Here is a 4651-nt window from a genome sequence, read left to right as displayed (position 1 = left end):
TATTTCATGAAACAAACAATATATCATTATGGAAGTTAAATTCTCCGCCACTTGACATAAGTGTTACCAACAAAATCCCCGTCTCTAATTACGCGTGTTGCCAGATTAGATAAATTGATAAAAGGTCTGTGTTGCCAGATAAGATTGCTTTATTAGTTTATTAATATATTTATCTGTCGCTACTGGTTAGTCTTATCTATGGAGATTAGTTTTTTAATTTGAAAACGGTAGGTATTGCAGACGTAAACGGTCAATTTTGTAGACTTAGCAACATCCTCGTTATAGTTGTATACATTATCACTTCTTTAAATTTAAAATTGTATTGTACTTTGGAAATGAACTACCATATATATTTTGTTTTTATACCAAGTGACGGGACGATCGAGTCGTGCACCTGGTAGAAAGCGACACGCCTGTCCATAACAGTTGCATTGCCACGCAGAGCTTTAAATTGCAGACTGTGACGCAAAGTTGACAAACTCCAATGTGGCAAATACATTAGGTGGCAAGTACTTCCCTAGACGAACTCTTTCACGAGGACTACAGCTCCTGATGATAACCGACATACCTACCCATTGACTTACAAATAAATGGACGACGGGTCTAATACAAAAACCACGAAAAAAATGTCCCAAGTCATCCTATTTAAACGTAGTGATATGAAAAAGCTAAAACATTGAATTTAAATTGTAATGTCATCGCAGTACTGTCTAATTTTGCTTGCTTCGCTGTCAGTCGAACAAACGAAGACTAAAGCGTGAATGACGCTCTGTATACGATTTTAACGCCCTATAAGTTCACTTTTAGCGCGGACCCGACGTCCATATAATTGTAAGTCAATGTACCTACCCATAAAAATTCGTACTACAAAATAACTTTTATTTCTTATTTAGATTTTATTTCTTATTTTTATTCCACAAATAACTGAAATATATTATAAGACACTATTTAGTCCAATGTACATGCGAGCCTGATGTAAAATTGTGATTTTAGTAACAGTAGACCTCCTTGTGAGAGAGTTTGTCCAGGGAAGTACTGCCACCTTACCTATTTCTGCCGTAATGTGAGCACTGTGTAATGGTTTTGAAGGGTAAGGGTGCTGGTGAAATTCCAGGCACATGGGACTTGTCAACTTATGTCTCAGGGCGACGGGCACAGTGGCAGTGGCCTTCAGATCTTTGCGGTTTAAAGCTCAGAATGGCACAGAAAGTGCTATGAACAAGCTAGTCGCTTAACAACAGTCGCACGACCTGTTTGTCAATAGGTATCATAAAAAAAATCAATTTCCTTATTTTGCAAATAGTTTCCCTACATTCTATACAAGAAGATTTCCCAAAACTATTCTACATCTAATCGAAAATCGTTGTAGCCATCAACCAATCAAAAGGCCAATCATATTCCGACTAAAACCATAACACTGTTGCCAATATGTAGAAATTCCCTAAGAATGGGGAAAAAAGGAATCTTATTATTATAGTCAGAGTAATAATTCAATGGATGCGAGGGAGGATATCCGGTGCGCGGCGAGCACGTGTCGTCAATTCCGGTGCCGCCATCTTTATTCACCCCCCCAACCCCGCGTCTTGGTTTCCGGTAAACGCTCTTCGTTCCGTCACGCAACCCCTTGATTAGGGCCAGAGAGTCAGACAATGGAAATTTTCGACACAGGAACAATGACATAAGGATGGCTAAACTATTGTTTAGTTTATTTCCAGTTCATTCTGTTTAATTGTTACTTGCTTTACGGTGAAGAAAAGCGAATTGGTTAAACTTTTTTTTTATATGAAAAAGTAAGTTTACACTTGACCTTCATCTTGCTTGATTTAAAATGAAGATGAGGTCGCCGATGAAGTTAGTTCAGAAGACTTTCGAAGACGAAGTTTCATGGTCTCCCTTTTTATTGAAGATGCTATGTTATTTAGAAGAAAACAATCCTTATGATCATTGACTTACAATTATATGGACGTCGGGTCCGCGCTAAAACGTGTCCGAACTTATAGGGCATTAAAATCGTATACAGAGCGTCATTCACGCTTTAGTCTTCGTTTGTTCGACTGACAGCGAAGCAAGCAAAATTAGACAGTACTGCTTTTTCATATTCCTTTACATGTCACTACGTTTAAATAGGTTGACTTGGGACATTTTTTTCGTGGTTTTTGTATTAGACCCGTCGTCCATTTATTTGTAAGTCAATGCTTATGATTGATGCTTTCAATTAGTTCAGTAAAATTACAGGTGCTTTTTTTTCACATTTGGCAGGTTCGATTCCCGGTTCAGATAGGCCGTTCGAATTGTTTTTAACATCAAAATAAAGTCTTCTTTCAGTAAAATTTTTCTATCTTAAGAGATAGAATTTTTTTTTCAGGTACCTCAGTGTGGCATAGCCGTGGGATGCCCTGTACCTATATATAACGCCTTTTCATTTTCGACTTAAAAATGGATGAGAAAAGGAGGAGAAATGGTTCATAAAGATGGGAGAAGTCCTCAAAGCACATGGGACTGTATGGACCAGCAGCCAGTATTTGGATTGATTCTAATCATGTGGATATTGAAGAAAGCGATTCAGGCTTATGACCAGGTGATGAGTAATAGCTTCTTTCTGTATCTTAAGCTTGATCAGCATCCTTCACCGGACCGCAGGAACCCTCAACAACACCATTCATAGGTATACTTTCTTGGACTAACCCTTTTACAAAGAATTCTACTTCTACTTAATGCATAGAAAAATTAAATTTGAAATAAAATCAAGTTCATTCATCATTTGTATTTTCTCGGATTTGAATCGGGCTTAGTGCGCAAGAGACGTCTGAAGTGGATCCGAGTTTTCTAGATTTGTACAGTCTCGGATTCGGAACAAATACAGTCAAATACGGGTACAGTGCGCAATCTTCCAGCCGAGTGTGAAAGTTATTTTTTTTGACTAACCTTCTTTTTTCCTAACTTTCACATCTTAGTGATCAAAAGTTACCATAATTAAGTCATGACTGTCTTGAGAACAGACCTGTGCGCTACATAGTCATGTTAAAAACACAAATAATGAAATCACTATGAATAAATATAAATAATACCACTGCGTCGCTTTGGTTAAGGCAACAAGAGAAGCATAATAATAATAAATATCACAAAGTTTAATACACAACTCAGTAATCTTTGTTACCAAACCGACAAAAGAAAACTTTCCGCAATTTTTCGTGCCCTACCGATTGTTTCTCATCCATTCAATCGACTGAGGAAAACTGTACCTTAACGAAACACAAAAGAGTTGCTAATACAACGTCTTTATACCATGAGATCGTCACAATAGGAAGACTTTTCGGAAACATTCGGCAGTTATCCGTGTCGATAGACAAATTCAAATACTCTGTAAGAAGACCCAAACTACTTTTGTGCAACAAAAGCGTCCTGATCGAAAAAAGCCTTTACAAAATTTGACCGCATTTATCTAATCGCAATAACGTTAATTATCTTCAAGGATATCTCTGATCGTCTTTTGAATTTATCTCTTTATGCCATCTACAGATTTGTACAAACCACTTATTCATCAATTTCATTATTAATTTCTTTCGTGTTTTCGATTTCTTCTACAGGGATTTGACCAATTTCAAAATATAATTGTCATTACAGTTTTTTATAATATTAAGAAAATAAATAGTCATATATGTAGGTATGATGAAGAAATCTTCGAAGTTTTCGAACACTAAAACGAGTACTTACGCGAGATAGAGCACGACGGTAAGTCATACCCAATATTACTAATTACTATTAAATTGAATAACGGAGTACATTCTCAGAGAGGAACACAACCAATTGACGCGTCTCGGTACGAGACGCTAGATAGGTAGCGCTCAGCTAACAAACGTAGTAAACAGAACTTTTTCTTGTATCAAAGCCTTAAAAATTGGGATAGTGACTAAAAAGTCATCTTGTATATCTTCACCCAGTGTGCTTGCGTGTCTTTATTGTATCATCTTTTCACACTTTTTTTTGTTTATTCATAACTATCATTTTTAAAAGCCTTCTGTACCTTCTTGAGGTACCTTAGAAGCAGTAGAGCACCTTGTGAAAGTATTGCCACCTTACCCATCTCTGTCGCCAAGCAGTAATGTGAGCATTACTGCGTTCTGGTTTAGAAGGGTAACGGGTGCAGTGGCAGTGCCCTTAAGATCTTTGCGATTTAAGCCTCTGAATGGCACTACAACTGTTATGGATAGGCGTGTCGCTTACCACGAAGCGCACGACTTGTTTGTCCCGTCACTTGGTATTTTAAAAAAAAGTATACACGCCGAGACTGACCTCTGCCCACATTACCATCACCAATCGATCTATAAATTTGTGTCGTTGCTCGTCTCACATATTTTCTTTCGGTATAACTATGATATAATCATCTTTCACAGCACAGCGTTCTGTTATTATCTTACCGGTTTTCATGGTGTCGTCATCTCTGAGGTCCCTGGTTCGAGGCCGGCCGGGTCAGTGTAGAAACTTACTTTTCTATATTGTCTCGGGTCTGTGTGTTTGTGGTACTGTCGTTGTTTCCGATTTCCATAACACAAGTGCTTTAGCTACTTACTTTGGGATCAGAGCAACGTATGTTTTGTTGTCTAATATTTATTTATTTATATTATTATTTATATATGTGACGTATAGAAGC

This window comes from Hyposmocoma kahamanoa, unplaced genomic scaffold, assembly GCF_003589595.1.
Source record: "Hyposmocoma kahamanoa isolate Upper Pololo Valley unplaced genomic scaffold, ASM358959v1 157280, whole genome shotgun sequence".
NCBI classification, from domain to species: domain Eukaryota; kingdom Metazoa; phylum Arthropoda; class Insecta; order Lepidoptera; family Cosmopterigidae; genus Hyposmocoma; species Hyposmocoma kahamanoa.
This window is presented reverse-complemented; position numbering follows the sequence as displayed.